The sequence below is a fragment of the Sminthopsis crassicaudata genome, chromosome 2 (assembly GCF_048593235.1).
Source record: "Sminthopsis crassicaudata isolate SCR6 chromosome 2, ASM4859323v1, whole genome shotgun sequence".
NCBI lineage: Eukaryota > Metazoa > Chordata > Mammalia > Dasyuromorphia > Dasyuridae > Sminthopsis > Sminthopsis crassicaudata.
In genome coordinates this window covers 155,863,087-155,882,148 of record NC_133618.1, presented here as the reverse complement: position 1 = coordinate 155,882,148, position 19,062 = coordinate 155,863,087, and positions in this window count along the sequence as shown.

Here is a 19,062-nt window from a genome sequence, read left to right as displayed (position 1 = left end):
CAGAAATATTTTTTCTTATAATACTGTACCATGTCCTTTGTTTAAAAACATAATTTTATTTTCCCCCTTCATTGATTAGAATAGTTTAACTATTTCCATGTCAAAGTAATCTTCTGAGAATGTAACAGCATTATAGAACAATTTTTTTTCTTGTCAGGTTTAGAAGTTTCATGTAAACAACAACAACAACAAAATTCGGTTCTGCACATATATATTGTACCTAGGATATACTATAACATATTTAATATGTATGGGAATGCCTGCCATCTAGGGGAAGGGTTGGAGGGAAGGAAGGGAAAAATTTGAAACAGAAGGGAGTACAGGGGATAATGTTGTAAAAAATTACATATATATATATATATATATATGTATATATATGTACTGTCAAAAAAGTTATAATTATAAAATTAATAAAAAAAGAAGTTTCATGTAAGCCTTGCCTTTTTCAAAGTATAAATTAATCCAATGCCCTCTGTGAATGAATTAACTTCATATGGATGAGCATTTGACTCTCAAGTTAATTATCCCTGATTCATCATTATTTTTCCTTCAAATATATTTAGGGAGTTTCCATCTGACTAACAGCTAAACTGGTTTATTATCAAGGTACATGTACTTCAGAGCTCCAGTTGCTTTTTGTAGCCCAAAATTTGTGACTTACTTCCTTGGTCTTTCAGATTATCTGTTTAATAATAACAAAATAATGATAATAATAAAGATACATAAATATTATTACATTATTGTCATTATTATTTACAAAGCACTTTGTACATATGCTCTCATTTGAATCTCTTAGCAACCCCACGGGACAGGTTTTACATGTATTATTATCCCCATACCAAAGAATTCTAATAAGAGGCACAATTATGAAGTAGTTTGCACTTATAAGAAGCAAAATCATTCCTTTGGAGATTTTCCACCCTTTTAAAATGGAGTATCTTCCTGTACAACTTAATAAAATCACAGAATATCTGAACTGGAAAATCTTAGAGGTCATTTTTTCCAAGCTCCTTATTTTACAAACAAGGAAATCAAGGCCAAGAGAGATAACTTAATTTGTCCAATGTCAAACAAAGGAAGGCTAGGAAGCTCAGCCAGAATTAAAAACCAAATCTCTTAAAATTTAATACAGAACAATTTCTACTATATGCTATTTCTTCTTCCTTCTCCTCCCTTTCCTTCTTTTTCTCCTCATCTTTCTACTCTTTCTTCTTTTCTCCAACTCATGTTACAGTTTTACCACTGGTACAATGCAATATCTATAACTGCTTTTAAGCACAGCACTTAAGATTGATAAGACAGCAAATTTGTCTTCTAGTATTTCATCTCCCAATAATGAAATTTGACAGTTAGAAAAGTTGCTTTGATCAAAACACTCAAGTTAGTGATAAGGTAGTAAGTGTCCATCCAAAAACATTATGAACTCCTTAAAATCATAGATTGATTTTTCCCTTCATTTGTTCCCCCTGTGCTTAATCAGCACAGTGCCAGCACATAGTAGGAGTTTGTTGATGGTCTGTTGAATTAAGGAAACTTAACATTATCATATTAAATTTTTTGGTATTCTAGCATTCTAAGAATTCACACACACACTTTCCCACAAATAAACTGGTTTTTGTATTACTCCCCCCACAAATGTTCCTACTCACTCCATCTCTTTGCTTTTATCATTCCCCTGCCAGAATCAGCTTCTTTATCGTTTCTCCTTATTTTTTCTTTACAATCTACTAATAATGTAAAAATATATATTGGCAAAATTTCTGAACTTTGTTCAATGAGATGGCCAATTATAATTTCATAAGGCAATGGCTCTTAACTCAATAGAAGGCTTGCATATAATTTGGATGAGTTGATAATGATAGAAAATTTAATATTTTCAATGTTGTTCCCTATGAACAAAATAAAATTGTAATAGCTTAAAAGAAATATGAAATATGGTCAATTAAAAGATCCATCCCAAAAATTCACATGGACTATTTGTACTCTACCTGTGATAGAATATTTTGAGCTCATGTTGGTCTGATTAGCCACAGTTGGCCATAATATAATTTGACTCTAGCATAGAGATGTCATTTTGGTCCTCTTTGAGAATGAAGAACAACAACTAACCAACCAATTATAGAAATTCCAAGAAAAGAAAAAAGAGCATCAATAAAACATGAAAAATACACAGAATAAAACAAAAATAAATTCAAAAGGGAGGGCATAAACATTGGGGAATTTTCACACCATTAAGTATGCAGGGGGAGATTCCTAACTGGTAATATGATAAGGTAATATGTACTTGCATGACCAGTGGTCAGAGAGACATGATATTCTTTAAGAACATTTTTAGGGAGAAAGGAAAAAGGACTTTGAAAACTGCAGACATGTAGGGGAAGCCTTCTCAACAATCCTTGATTTCCAGCTTGTTTTGCTCGAGAATTTTGGGGAATTTCTACTTGTAGAATATCAGAGTCTCTCTCTGTCTCTGCCACTGTCTCTGTCTCTGCCTGTCTCTCTCATTTCTCTCTCTGTGTATTTCTTTCTCTGTCTCAATCTCTCTCTCCTAATTTTCCTCTCATCAGAAGATCTTATTCACTCTTTTTATATCTGTGTCTTTTCATGATATGTGTGCATATACACACTTTCTATAATTTTTGTTTGCTATTTTGCTCAGATCAATGAGTTTGCTTACCACTTATTATTTGGAAATTATATTTTCTATAATCAGTATTGGTGGGACAATATCAGTGAGTAAAATTTCTTAAGTTGTATTGGTTAGAAAAAATATTTGGGTTTTCACCTATTATATCCCATACTAAAAATACTAAGAAGGGTAGACATTTATAATTCTAGTTGAATAACACTGTCAGAGAATGGAGATAATAGGAGCCTAGTTGTGAACGTTCTGAAATTCACTTTGATGCAGGAGTCAAAGTCTCCCATGGAAGGAGTAGGCAGGATTACAAAGATGTTTATGTGTCACTAATAAGCAGAATTTAGATAGTCTATGTGGATATACATATCCTCTTTGTACATACACAAGCTAGCATGTATATAAGAAGAAAAAAACTGTACAACAGAAATTCACAAATCATTTGGGATGCTTTTTTGTTATTTTTTTTCTATTGAAATGTTCACACTTATTAATAATTAAGTTCACAATAGTTAAAAGAAAAACTATTTCTCACAAAAGATCTGAGCCAAGAATGAGTAGCTCTACAAAATCCATGCTAATCACTTCCTCAGGATTCCTGAACTTCCTCTTGTCAAGAATTAGTTATATTAATAGATTTGTAATTTAAAGGGAACTCAGAAGTCCAGTCCAGTTTTATACTTGAGGAAACTGAGGCCAGGAAACTCACTTCCCTATGGTCATATGGCTGGTTAATAGCAGTCACTATTTAAAGCTAATTCCTTCCATGCTAAATCCTGAATTAACATGGGGCACTTGAGACTATGCTACAGCTGCAGACATCCTAGAGTGTGTCATTCAAGAATGTAGCAGAATTAGCTCAAATCAGCTCATGAGAACCAATTGTCAAATTTTCATTGTGAACACTTACACCTCAGAGATTAACAAACACTGCAAATCAGAGCTTTATTTATTAATTGTATAGAGTAGAAAATGATGTGGAATGCTTAAAGTAAGTTACAATTATTGTATTGCTGTGGTCAATTTTTTCGAGAGCCAATTGTTAAATATTCACCAGCACATTCGTAAAGCAATTATTCCCTGGATGGGACCACTTCTTTTTTTGTCATTACTGTCCCCCAGCAGTTTGTAACTGATCATGTCTCATATCTTTCCATGAGCCATTTGGGATTTTCTTGGTAAAGATGCTGGAGTGATTTGTCATGTCCTTTGCCAGCTCACTTTACAGATGAAGAAACTGAGGCAAATGGGGTTAAGTAACTTACCTAGAAAATGTATTCCCCTCACCTTTAATCCTAACCAAAAACCTGATCTAGGAAACCATACTTTTTAGTCTATTTAAAATCAGTACAGAATCATCTAGGGAGGTAAGTAGGTAAAGTAGAATTAAGCTACTTGTCATAACTCATATTATTTAGCAATTTAGGTATTATCTACAAAATAAGGAAATTGGTCAAAATTCCACCAAGAATTTGGCATCATCTTGACAACTAATTGATTTAGTCATACAGTGATGGGAATTGATTACTAAATTAGCAGGAAAAAAAAAAAACATACTCATATCAACACTGTATTGGAGGCTGTCTACATCCTGTCTCCATGACTAAAGTTTTTTTCTACTATCTAGATCTATCCATATCACTGTCTAGTCAACAAATTCCAGTGGCAACCTATCACCTCAAAGATCCAACAAAAATCCCTTTGTTTGGAAGTAAGAGCTCTTCGTTAATTTGCCCTGTATCTTCCAATATTCTTACACCTTACATCCCACCATGTGCTCTGTGCTCTGGTGACATTTATTTACTTGCTATTACTCTAACAGTACCTTCCATCTCATAGCTAGTCATTTTCACTGGCATCCTCCATTTTTGGAATGTTCTTGCTTTTTATTTCTACCTCCTAGGTTCCCTATTACAATCTTACCTTTTACAGGAAGCTCTTGTTCTGAGGCCCTCCCTCTTCTAACAATTTCCAAATTATTTTGTATGTAACTTGTTTGTAGATAATCTTTTGCAGTGTTATCTTCCACATTTGGCCATGAATTTCTCAGGCCAAGAACTGTCTTTCGACTTTCTTTGTAGCCTTAGCATTTAGTATAGTGCCTGGCACATAGTAGGCACATAATAAAAAGTGGCTGATTAAGTGACTGAATATCTGAGGACCAACCCAGCAAATTTGGAAGTTCATCACCAATAGTTTGACTACCTGGGAATTTGGGACAAGAGGGTTATTCATTTTTTTTTGCCAGTGAACAAAGACTAATATATATGGCAGAGGTGTTGTAATCTAAATCAATGAAGGGGAATACCCAAACCAACAAAATCCTATTTAACTGACATTTCCACATAATACCTTTCCCAGATATGGGACTTTAGAGAGAACACGGAAATAAATTGGTTTCTGCCTACCTCTGAGGTTCAGTTAGGCCTTAAATTTGTGTAACACAAAGTTTTATACAAATAAGGAAAGAAGATACTGTCTCACTTTTGAATTATACTCCTTAAGATGGCTTTAGTTATATTTCAATGTCATCTTTTTATATTGTGATTCATATATATTCATATATAAAATAAAATGTTATTCTTCATTGTTGTTTTAATCGTATGAATATAAATTTATAATTAGAAATAACTTTAGAAGTCATCTAATTTGGCACATGAGGAAACTGAGGTCTGAAGAGCTTGAGCTACCATACTGCTTGAGATTATATAGTTTATGGTAAATTTAGGGCTCAGACTCAGTCATTTTGGGTAAGGGTCTTCTACATCCCACACGCAGTCAATAAACAAACTCATCAATACTTATTATATAGCAGGTGTTAAACTCTGGGGATACAAAGAAAAACAAAAATGTCACTGTCCTAAAGGATCTCACAGTCTAGTGTAGAGAAAACATTTATAGGTACCTATGAGATCTATACAGAAGTAGATGGACAATAACCTGAGAAGGGAGACCAATAGCAGTAAGGGGAATAGGGAAAGGTTTCTTGGAAAAATAGCATTTGAGTTGACATTTGAAAGAAACCAGAAAAGGAAAGTCAGACATGAAAGGGCAGAATACTCATTTTAGGCATAGGGAAGAGCTGATAAGAAGAAAAAGATGGGAGACTAGGTCAATTTATTTGCATCATAGGGTTTGTGAAGGAGTATGCTACTGCCATTATCTTAGAATTTTATAACTGGAAGTATTCTTAGAAGTCAGCTAGTCCAACTCTGTCATTTTACAAATAAAAAACTGGAACCCAGAGAAGGTAAGTAAAATTACAAGGTTACTCAGACAAAAAGTGGAATATTTGAAGCTTAAACCTAAATTCTCTGATTACGCTTAAACTTTCTATCTACTACACTATTTCCTTGTGCCACATAATTCCAAAATACCAACTTTCAACCAAAAATATTAGAAAAGTAATTATTTTTTTAATACTAAATGGGGAGAAAAAATGAAGATTGACTGTGAACATAAGTAAGTTTGTCCACAAGATGGCTCCATAGAACAATTTGTACTTTCTAAATGAATGAGTAGACTTAATCTATACTAGGTTTCCATTATTTTAATGATTGAACCTCTATTTTCCATAGTATGAGACTTTTTTTTTTAACCCATGAAATTAAGAAAATCCAGAGAAATTAATTGTTTAATTATTGATAAATTTAAGATTCTTAGAAGAAAAATGTATCCATATGATGCAGGAATCAGAATCTCTGAGGTAGAAGCTATCTCAGGAGAAACTATAATCCAACCCAAACCTGGATAAGGTCCTGTAAAATTTATCTGACAAGCGATTACCTATCCACTGCTTAAAGATCTTCTGGTAAAGGGAACTCACTATCTGCCAGAAAAGTAAATTCTACTTGTGTAATTTTACTTTTCTACTTGTGAATATTTCTAATAATATCAAAGATATTGTGTTTTATTATTGGCTTTTATACAGATTCCCCCCATTACTCCTCTTGTCCCCTAAGGCCAAGCATAATAAGTCTAATGTTCATTCTATATGGTAATATTTCAAATACTTGAAGATTTAGGTTCAAATTCCACTGAACCCAGATGGCTCTGCAGGCAAAAGTGAGGTAGGTAACCTTGACCAACCTTCCCTCACTTAAATCCAGTTAACTTGCATGTTATGGAAGCACCTCCTTGATTTTATGGTTCTCTTCCAGAACAAAGGACAAATAACAACAACAACAATCACTACCTCTGGCCCTGTCAGTTTCCTTATATGTAAAATGAAAAGGTTGTTCTAGATAGTCAGTTATCTTCCTGCTCTAAAATTCCACCATGTTCAGCCAATTGATCCTCATATAGTATTTTTTCTAGGCCCATCATCAATTTTGTGCCCTTTAGTTGATAGTCTACAGCTTCTCAAAGTTCCACCTTAAAGTATGGTTCTCAAAATCAAAGAAAACTATAGAAATATGGCATAACCAAGATAGGAAACAATGTGTCTATCATTCCCCAAGCTGAAATAATGATTCTTTCATTAACATTTTCCTGCTCACACTTTTTTGGATTTTTCACTCACATTATTGGCTCAGAAGCATCTAAAATAAATTCTACTGAATGCAAGGTTGCAGAGAAAAAAAACACTATTCCCCCAGATAATAAGAGCAGAGCCATTCATATCTGGAACTTGTGCCAAACTCTCATATGTCATTTCTAAAATACCACTTTTAACATGTCACATTTAAAGATGTGACATTTAATATATCAGCTTAGCAGCTGGATGTGCAGCTATTTCTACTGGGACCCAGGATGGGAAAAATTAAGATGTTGGGGGTCTAGTTCTGCCTCAGTGTGGAACAGGTTTAAATGCACCGTCCCATCTACTTTCTCTTCCTCCATAATATCCTCAGACCCAGTGTCCCTGTTTATTTTTCCTCTCTCTGCTCTTAGTATCTACCATACAATCCTCTGATCTCCTGCCAGCACAGGGTGCCGCTTCTGAAAACTAGCCTTCTTTCATCTCCAGGACCTTTTTTAACATTGCAGATGTGGAATGGGAGCCTCATTGGCCAATTGTATTTCTCCTTTTCTGTGAGATGGGAGGGGACTCTTTGGAGCAGAGTGAAAAGCCTCACAAGTTAGATCAAAAAAATGCAGAAAAAAAGAAAAAGAAAAGAAAAAAGATAAGTGCCCAAGCCATCTACATTTAGCAACAGAATTTCAATGAATGAGGAACCAGGGTTCAGTGAATAGAATAATAGTTTTTGATCAAGCCTTAGAGATCATCTAATATGCTTTAAGAAAAACAATATGTCATAGTGTCTAGAATTCTAGACCTGGAGTTAATATAGATGTAGGTATGAATCCATGTTGACTAGGATACCTAGTTGTAGTTTTATGCTACACCATGTTCAATCTCCCAGGTTTAGTATCTTCAACTACAAAATAGTAGTAAAAATGCCAAAAACAGTATGGCATAGTGGACAGAATTTTCGCTCAGGAGGCAGGAAGATCTGGGGTTACATGTAATCTCTGGCACAAATTAACTGTACATGTTAAACCTTTCAGTCTATTGATTATCTGTCTAAGGCTATAGGTATGTAGTGTGTCAGTATATGTAGCATGCCCGAATAGGTGTCATTATGTATTGACATAAAGAGGTCCCTCATCAAGATTCCCTATGGCAAGAAAGTCATAAATCCACTAAAAAAATTCTCCCCAAAACCAAAAACCTACCAGTACTGTCAACTTCCCATGGTTAAATTCAATGAAATGATGTGTTTAAAATGCTTTACATATTTTAAGACTATATAATTATTAGTTATTGTAATAATTATCATCTTCATCTTCATCATCATCATCATCATTATCTAAAAGAGGTTTTTAAACTGGGGCTCATGAACTTTCCTCTTAATTGATTACTAGATTTCTAGATAACTAGTTTAATTTAATAAATTAAATTAATAAGCCTTTTAATACTTTAAAAACATTGCTCTGAGGAGGAATCCACAGTCTTCAACAGGGTACCAGTCCACCCTTCATCTAGGGCAACACCTTTGTTTGAATGATTGAGAAATGAAGGAGTTGGATTAGTTTATATCTTATAGTTCAGCAAAAATGATAGACTTTGTCATAGGGGATTATTTCAGGAATTGGAAAAATTTAGTAGACTAAAATGTATTTATTAGTGATATGACATATAGCAATAATTCTGTGTATTCATGCATGTATGTATGTATATATGTAGATATATACACATATATAAATGTGACAAATCCAGATATATGTAGACATATATGTGTAGATATATATACATATAGTTTTATTTCATAGAATCTATAGCTGTATTAATTATATCACTACAATTTTGTATATGTATATGTATATATCATATATACAATATAGTTATCTAATTATTAGCTATATAATTGTAGCATCATGATTTAATATATCTTTTCATTACATCTAGATTCAGGTAACTATCTATCTGTGTCATCAATGCTTCCATATTGGGGGCTAATAACAGAAACTTCTGGGGAAAATAGTTCGAAGAATTTGTCATTATAAAAGAGTCTTCCTCAAACATTGTGGGAACATGGGATGCATCAAAAAACATAAACTCTATCCACTGAATTTTAAACTATTTATAATGTTTTCACATCTATTATCTTACTTGTTCTTCATTTTTAAAAATCTCCCAAGTTATGCAGGGCAGGAAATTTGAATTATTGAATGTGTCTAAAGTGATTGACCAACATCCATCCTATTTAAACTAGGTAAGATGAGCCTGAGATTTAGGACTGAGAATAAATTGAGGCATCTTTGTAACAATCTAGAGAAACTAAATTCAGAGAGTTTGAGTGAGTTTATCTACGTCAAACAACAATAAATAATAGAGCAAAAATTTGAACATTTTCTGTTTCCAAATCCAATCCTCTTTTCTTATTTGTCTCTGGAGAGATGGTCAGGATGTCTATGGAGAGTCAACAGTAATCATGAATGTAATGCTGGTCCTGAAATCAGGTTCAAATTTCCATTTAAGTCACTTACCAGCTATGTGGCCTGGACAAATCATTTACCCTTTCTAAATTTCAGTTTCCTTGTGTATAGAATGAAGTGTAGGCTGCTACATGGCACCATACTGTATAGAGCTCTGGAATCAGGAAGACTCATCTTCCCAAGTTCTGGACTCGGACACTTAATATCCGTGTCACCCTGGGCAGGTCACTTAACTTTGCTTTAGTTTCTTTATATGTAAAATGAGTTGGAAAAGGAAATGGCAAACCATTTCTAGTCTCTTTGTCAAGAAAACCCCAGATGGAATCATGTTGGTTTGGACATCGCTGAAAAAATGACTGAACTGAAAACAAAAAAAGATTGTACCTGATTGGTTCTAAGATCCTTTTCTGCTCTATGATCCTTTGAGTTCTGGCTATTTCTTACTGATAAGGTCATTCCACGAATTTACTATTGAATCTCTATGAATATGTCTCCATATATAAAAAATAAGGATATCTACGTTATTTTCCTTATAGAATTCACTATTTATTATAGAGTTGTCAAAGGAAACAAGGGAGATTTTGAATATGAAAGCATGTTGTGATACATAAAATGCTATATGAATGTAAGCTAATATTATTATTGTTTGTCTTATGTTAAACTATTTTAAACCTTCCTTTTGTACCAGTGTCTTTCAGAGATTTATTTTTTAAAATCCCATATGATGGCACATAGCTATATCTGAGTAATAATAATCCATTCCTCATGAAATATTTAGGTTTATGTACAAGCTTCTGAGCTGCATCTGGTCCTGAGCATTGCAAGGAAGCAGGGGTGGGGAGAAACCATCCTTCTTTATTATGAGTTTTTAGAACATACATATGATTTCAGACAAATTTTGAAAATGCCAAGTCCCAAGAGGCACATCATTAATGGGAATGTGCTATGTCATGGTCCTTTTCCCCCTTCCTCAATTTGGACAAATGTTACCAGTTTCACTACCTTTAGAATCATTATAGGATAATAATTTTGTCAGCCCTTTGGGTTTTGAAAACAATACTCAAAGTAATCCCTTTTTGATCTGATGCTAATCCAAGATAATTGCTTTTGGGTTTAATAGGAAAACTGAAAATTCTTAATGCAGGATTTACTGAATGGATCTTTCAAAAAGGGACTTTGGGGGACTTCCCACCCTCCCACTTCCACCTTCCTGAAAACAGGTACTTGATTTAACAAAAAGGAGTTGTAGGCCAAACTGCTCTTTGCCTCACTGCATGCCAATTGCTAGTTCCTTTTGAAAATAGGAATAGATCTCACTTTTGAGGAACTCAGACAGGTCCTCTTTAGAAATTCCCCATTTCACAGCAGTTACCTAAGCTTTTCTTTTAAGCTATCATGGATATTCCTCCAAGTCACTGCATTTGGGTCACTGGGGCCTTGTGTAAAAGCTAGGGAGATTCTGTCTAATAGGCTTGAGATTTTTGATAAATAAAGCATCAAGACTATATTTGCCAAAAGGTGCATGAGAATTTTGGCGAAAAATACTTTTGAAAATGCTGTTAATTTGGGACAGCTAGGTGGCGCAGTGGATAGAGCACCAGCCTTGAATTCAGGAGGACCAGAGTTCAAATCTGGTCTCAGACACTTAACATTTCCTAGCTGTGTGACCCTGGGCAAATCACTTAACCCAGCCTCAAAAAAAAAAAAAAAAAAAAATTCTGCTAGTTTAATAATAATATAATGTTTTCAAGGTGCTTTAAAATTTAAATTTTATTTTATTTTCAAAACATCCTTGAAGATATCATTTATCCCTATCTTAGAAGGGGAAATTAACACAAACAAAAGTTAAGTGACTTGCCTGAGATCATATCTAATAAGTGATGGAGGCTAGATTTGAACTCAAGTTTTCCCCACTCTGGATCTAGTATTCGATCTATTTCACCACCTAGCTTTAAATAAACTTATTATTGGATAATCCACTCTAGGAAGAAATATTGAACTGTCCTGGACTAAGCCAATGCATCAATAATCTTTTGTGGGGATATTGTGAGGATTTCTTTCAAGAAGACAGCAATCCATCAATAAGATTTCTTAGAGAAGTGCCTGGGAATACAGAGAGATTAAATAACTTGGCTTCAGTCAAAATCATGTATCAGAGATAGTGTTTGAACTCAAATCTTGATTCTTGAATTCATGTTCAAGATTTCACTCCAATGGAATCAAACATTTTTTCTCTGGCATCAGGATGACAAATGCTATCTATTTGCACCACATAGTATAATTTGAAACTTTTTTTTTCCTTGCTTTTTTTTTTTTTTTTCCTTCAGAGCATTATTTTTAAGGAAAATGTTTTGCATGATTTCGTTTGTATAACAGATATCATATTTCTTACTATTTATAGAGATGGCACTATTGGGCACTGGGCTCATAGCCACCCTCTTCCCTGCCATTAGGACTGGGAGAACTGAGTCAGGAAAAACCTTGGAACTCAGAACACCTTTACATACTGTTATGTCATAAACTCCAGGTGCATTATCTCAATCCTTGCTAGGTAAATATCCCCTCAGTTCAAGTATTATCCTTCCCCTAGGGGTCTCCTACTCTCAACCTTCTTATCTTGATCCCTATCCTGTCAGGATTAAGTTAAGATCCTTTCCTGGAATTATGGCTTGTCCACCCACCCAGTGACCTACCTCCTCTTATCTGCCTTTGTTTCCCCAATAAGATTGTAAACTCAGATTATGCATTCTGTTTGCAAACTCTGGTTAGTTCTCTATATAAATTCCCTGCCTTAGATTATACAGGCAAAAAGCTTTGCACATGAATCCCATTCCGTCTGCTAACCCAAACTCTCCACATTAAAGATTAAAAACCAATCTCTGTCTCAGTTTCTTGGGTATTACAATGTAGGAAGAGAATTTATAACTGAAAATTTACATAAATTTTAAAAGTTTCTTTAATGTCTGTCTTCATAAAATATAACTTGATTCTTATATCTTCTTCTACAATCAACATGTCAGACCTTTAAATACAGCTAAAAAAGTTAACATAACCCCCTTAATTCTTTCTCCTTCTCCTTCTTCTCCTTCTCTTCCTTCTTCCTTCTTCCTTCTTCCTCCTTCCTTCTTCCTTTTTCCTCCTCTTTCCTCCTCCTCCTCCTCCTCTTCCTCCTCCTCCTCCTCCTCCTGCTCCTCCTCCTCCTCTTCCTCCTCCTACTCCTCCTCCTCCTCCTCCTCCTCTTCTTCTTCTTCTTCTTCTTCTTCTTCTTCTTCTTCTTCTTCTTCTTCTTCTTCTTCTTCTTCTTCTTCTTCTTCTTCTTCTTCTTCTTCTTCTTCTTCTTCTTCTTCTTCTTCTTTCTTCTTTCTTCTTCTCCTCCTGATCCTCCTCCTCTTTTTCTTTTTTTTTCCTTTTCCTCCTTTTCTTCCTCCTGAATATGCCCCAGTGTTCCAAACCTTCCTCAAATGGCACTGTTTCAAAGCTCTTCACCATTCTGGTTATCTTCCTCAGAACATTTTGTACCTTATAAGTGTCACTTCTAAATTGTAGTAGGCAGGATCAAACATATAAATGTGACCCCCAAGTACCATAGATGTGGCCTTACAAGGACAGACCATTGCTGTTTAGTCTTTTTTTCAGTTTTGTCCAACTTGCCATAACATCATTTGGGGTTTTCTTGGCAAAGATACTGGAGTCGTTTGCCATTTCCTTCTTCAGTCCAGTTTACAGACAAGAAAATTGAGGCAAATAAGATTAAATGACTTGCCCCGGATCATAAAACTAGTAAATAAGTGAGGAGGTATTGTGGTCAAGTCAGGAAGATTCATCTTCATGAGTTCAAATCTGGCCTCAGATACTTTATTTTAGCTTTGTGACTTTGGGCAAGTCATTTAAGTCCTCTTTGAATCAATTTTTTCATCTGTAAACTGAAGTGGAGAAGGAAATAGTAAACCATTCAAAAAATGCTTCCTATAAAGTTAGACAAAACTAAACAACAACAAATTATTCTCTCCTGCAAAACTAGATCAAATTATCTTTTATGGTTGCCATAGTTTACAAATCACACCAATCAAGCTCTTGATTTGCTTCCCAGATGTTTGTTTGTTTTTTTGTTTTTCAGAAAACAAAACAAAAACCAAGATCTAATTATGCTTAGCTCAATGGATATGTGAAGTTGATCTTTTAAACTCATTTAAGATTTTATACTTATCCCTATAAATTTTCATCTTCTGAAATTTAATCCAATGTTCTCTTTGGATTCTAACTCTTATCACACAATTTGTTTTATATCTCTTCTACTTCTGTGTAATCTGTAAATTTGATAAAAATGCCATTTATGATTTTATCCCTGTTATGGATCAAACATCTCATACTGTACAAGAAAAAGCCTTGATCCCTGTAAGACATCTTCTAGGAAATCTGTTTCCAAACTTGAGAGTTGATACTATTAATAAAAATATCAATGAGTTGCCCAGAATTCTTTCTGGAGCTAACATTCTATAAGCCCACAATCTCTTCCTTTCAAATTATCTATGGCCCTATCTAACTTAAGCTTTCCTGATGCATCCCCCACCCTAATTATTTGTATTTGTTTTCTCTTAATTTTGTTTTTTGTATTTTCTTATCCAGATACATTTTGTATCTCTCCAAGTAAAATGTAAGTTTCTTACATTTCATTTTTGTCTTTGTATCTGTACTACTTAGCAGAGTGATTGGCACTTGTTTATTTTTTTATTTGTTTCTGAGGCAATTGAGGTTAAGTGACTTGCACTAGGTTACACAGCTTGACACTTGTTTATTGAATTAAATTTCATAAAATCAACCAGATAATTCACCTTTTGTTTTTAATTCATTTCAATAATATTCAAGAGTGAGCCCTTTCATTTGGACTGAGTCACAGATATGCCAATAAGTCTTTATAATCCAATTCTACCAATCAAAATATTGATACTATAGATGAAATATTATCTCCATGCTACTTAAGATCCCTAATCAAAAAAAGAGTTGATAATATGCAATGCCCCTGACTGAAATATAAAGGGATAATAAAGGCAATAGCAAATATATGTAATGTGCACTTATGTAGCTCATATAATTTTATAAAGCACTGGGTACATATATTATTTCACTGAACCCTCATAATAACCCAATGTAGAAAAGTAGCACAGGAATTATTTTCTTCATTTTATAGATAAGAAAAACAAATTTTAGAAATAAAATGATTTGGTTACCTACAAATGTATAAACTTTGAACCCAGGCCTTCCTGACTCCCAAACCTGACATTCTGCCCACTACAGACTGGCAGGTCCCCTAGTCCCTCATAAAAGCAACAATTGAAGAATTTGGGGGGAGGGGTGACTTCCATCCATAATTCATCCTTTAGGTAATTATATATAATATAATATAATATATGGAGAAATATATAATTATGAGGATAAATCTGAGGACCCCAGCCACCTTACATCTAAAGCTCCCAATAATGAAATAATTTTATTTGTCTATATTTGTATTCTAATTCACTTAATTTTCATCTTTTAATTAATTGAAAGAGAGAGAATGAAGGTGGGGAGAAGCATAAGAAAAGAGCCAGTGAAGCCTTGTTGCCTGACCAAGAAAGTTTGGCTTGAGTGTCAAAGGAGAGGTCACTGTGTTCCTAAGCCTTTATACCTAATATCAAGAAACAAGTTGACAGTGGGCATTCTTCCTGACTAGTCTCCAAAACTACCAAACAATAGTTTTTCATTGTTCATTAACCAAAGGTTGAGATTACCAGTGGCCTTCAACAAATGGGGATTTGGGAGTTGAAGTCTTAGCTATAGCAACATGTGGAAATGAGCACATTTATGTTGTTGTTATTTTCATTGTCATTGTGGCTGTTGCTGCTGCTGCTGTTTTAAAATATGAAAAATACATGATTTATATTGTATCTTTTTTAAAAAAGGAAGAAAATATGCCATTATCCAGGGAATAGGTGATGTATATTTTCACTGTACTTTTATCACTGTTATGTAAATTTATATTAAACACATATATATATGTGTGTGTGTGTGTGTGTGTGTGTGTGTATGATATATACACATGTAAATATGTGTATCGCTATACGTATATATATTTTTATATTTATATATAATTTTATTTTTTTTTAATAAATTAATTAATTTCCTTTGTATAATTTGGCTGCCTTTAGTTTGAGGTTATACCTAAAACAGTGCTGGATTGTTTTGAACACTAGAGGGGAGTATTAGGCAATAAATGAGAATCCCCAATTTGGTCTGTAATGCCTAGTGAAATTACATTCTCTAACCTATGTAATAGAAGACATAATTTAATTGATATTTAAATGAGAATTAGGCTGAACTTGATCTCCATGAACCTGATGTCCTGTGGATAGATATAGGGAGAGGAAATAATGTGGAAACTCAGAATTAATTGTCTTGCAAAAACTGAACAATAGAGTGAACTTTTTCCAAAACTTTGCTTCCTCTTTTTTCCTCCTAATACACCATGAACAACTCTGATATGGGGTATTTGATTAAAAAGCATCATGAAACAGAGGAATTACAGTTCACCTAATTGGAGAAAATATGCATACCAATGAAATCTCCTATCTTTGATTTGATCAAGAAAGGAAGAAAAAGGAAAGGGGACAAATGTACTTTGAACTGCTCAATCCTAGCAAATTCAAATTCTTGGGGGGGGAAACAAATTTTGAAAAGTAGTCTCAAGGCCAATCTGAGATTAATGACCTTAATAATACTTCCTACATATGGATACCAGAGCTATAATTTGGAATTCTATCACTGAAATTTTGTCTTTCTTAGTGGTCACTTTTATTCTGCTCCCCCACCAAAGCCATGGGAATTAATTAGTTATAGAAATGAACAAGCATCCTCACCACTTTACTCACTTTGTCTTCTTTTGGCGTTGACTGTTATACCAACTCATGCTGGAAGAATGGATCAACCAAAAACATGAGGCATAAAGTTCTAGGATCATGTCCTCTACACTAATTTTGGAGGAAGTAGTGTTTCCCAGATGTTGCTCCTGTCCTAATGATAGCAATGCTATGAACCAACTTAATTGGAATGGCATATAAAACAGGAGAGAAAACGAACAGTAGAACATCAACTAAAATGTGAGATTTTTGATCAAGTAGATAGACTAAAAGCTGCAGTCTTGAGGAAAATAGATAAGAAGTAATAAACTATGGTATTCCTAGTAATCTTCACATAACTGTGCATTTTATAGTTATTTTTAAATTTTATTTATTTTTAATAAATGGATTATGTTGGGAGAGAAAAAGAGAAAAACTATGGGGGAGAAGGGAAAAAAAGAAAAAGAAAAAAAAAGTATGAATTGATTTACATTCAATCTCCATACTTTTTTTTCTGGATGCAGATGGCATTTTCTGCCCAAAGTCTATTGGGATTACTTTGAATCACTGAATCCCTGAAAAGAACCAAGTCTTTCATAGTTGATCATCACACATTCTTGCTGTTATTGTGTACAATGTATTCCTGGTAATGCTTGTTTTGTTCAGCATCAGTTTATGCAAATCTTTCCAGGTCTTTCTAAAATCAGCTTGTTCATCATTTTTTATGGAACAATAATATTTTTCCAATTTTCCTCTTTATTGATCATCTTTAAATTTATTTACCTTAAAAATCTCTTGGTTATGATTAGCTAGTTTGCTATATAGCAAGAATATAAAGATTAATTCTCTCAATAGCTGAGACTTTACTACACATCAGTAATTTACAATGTTTGACATTTCTTGTAAATTTCTCTTATTAGAAACCCTTTGAGAGTCTTTTTACATGTCAAATATGTTAAAGTACATGTTAAATACAATATATGTATGTATATTTATACAGTTATCTTGCACAAGAAAAATCAGATTAAGAAAAAAAGGTAAAAATAATCTGAGAAAGAAAACAAGAATGCAAGCAGACAATAACACTAAGAGTGGAAATGCAAGATAGTGGTTCACGCTCATTTAACATAGTTCTTTCACTGGGTGCAGCTGGTTCTATTCATTACTGAACGATTGGAACTGATTTGGATCATCTCATTGCTGAAGAGAGCCATGTGCATCAGAATTGACCCATCAGAATTGTTGTTGAAGTGTACAATTATCTCTTGGTTCTGCTCATTTCACTCAGCATCAGTTCATATAAGTCTCTCCAGGCCTTTCTGAAATCATCCTGCTGGTCATTTCTTACAGAACAATAATATTCCATAACATTTCATATACCACAAATTATTCGGCCATTCCCAATTGATGGGCATCTATTCACTTCCCAATTCTTTGTTACCACAAAAAGAGCTGCTACAAACATTTTTGCACATGTGGGTCCCTAACGATTTCCTTCTGATATTAGACTTAGTAATGACACTGCTGGGATCAAAAGTATGCACAATTTGATAGTCCTTTGGGCAAAGTTCCAAATTATTCTACAGAATCGTTGCATCATTTCACAATCCATCAACAATGCATGAGTATCCCAGTTTTCCCATATCCACTCCAATATTTGTTATTACCTTTTCTCATCCTCTTAGCCAATCTGAGAGGTGTAGTGATTTCTCAGTGTTGTTTTAATTTGCATTTCTCTAATCAATAGTGATTTAGACCATCTTTTCATATGACTAGATGGCTTTAATTTCATCATCTGAATATTATCTATTCATATCATTTAATTATTAATTGGGAAATGACTTGTATTCTATATTTTTGTTTTCTTTCATTGTCCCTCATATCTCTCCATTTTAATGGTCTTATACAAAGAATTAAATGATTTATTAAGTCACTGAATGACAAGTTACTTATTGGGGGAACAGCAGGAGTTCTAAACATTCTAACAATAGATAAAGTACTTATAAAGTCAGCCATGAGTCTTTCTAAGAAAAACCTGAGTTCACATTTGGCCTTGGATATTTACCATGTGACCCTGGGCCAGTCATTTAACCTTATTTGCCTCAGTTTCCTCAATCATAAAACAAGGATAATAATAGCACCTACCTCTAAGAATTGTTGTAAGGATCAAATAAGATATTTTTAAAGCACCTAGAACAGGCTGAGACACAATAATCACTTAATGAATATTTGATTTCTTCTTTCCTACATGCCTTTCTTCCTTCTTTCCAAGACTTCTGTCCTCTTCTAAATATGTGGAATTAAAATTCCCACTTATTCTCATTTCTAATCAGTCTAAATCAAGAACTGATTAGTATACAGATATTAAAGTCCTATTTATTATTTTTTCCTAGCTAGACACTTTTGCTTTCTCCAAGGAAATATAATTGCTAGTACAGCTATATTCCAACTAACCTTTTGGAAGATGAGAAGTAAACCAATATAAGTAAGAAATGGAGTACCTCTGAAAATCAGTAAGTTAGCAAGAACAAAGTAGAAGAAACATAAGATGAGAATTTGGGAAATTGATTGATAACTCCTTTCTCTTGATGTTTTATCTTTTTTCTTAAG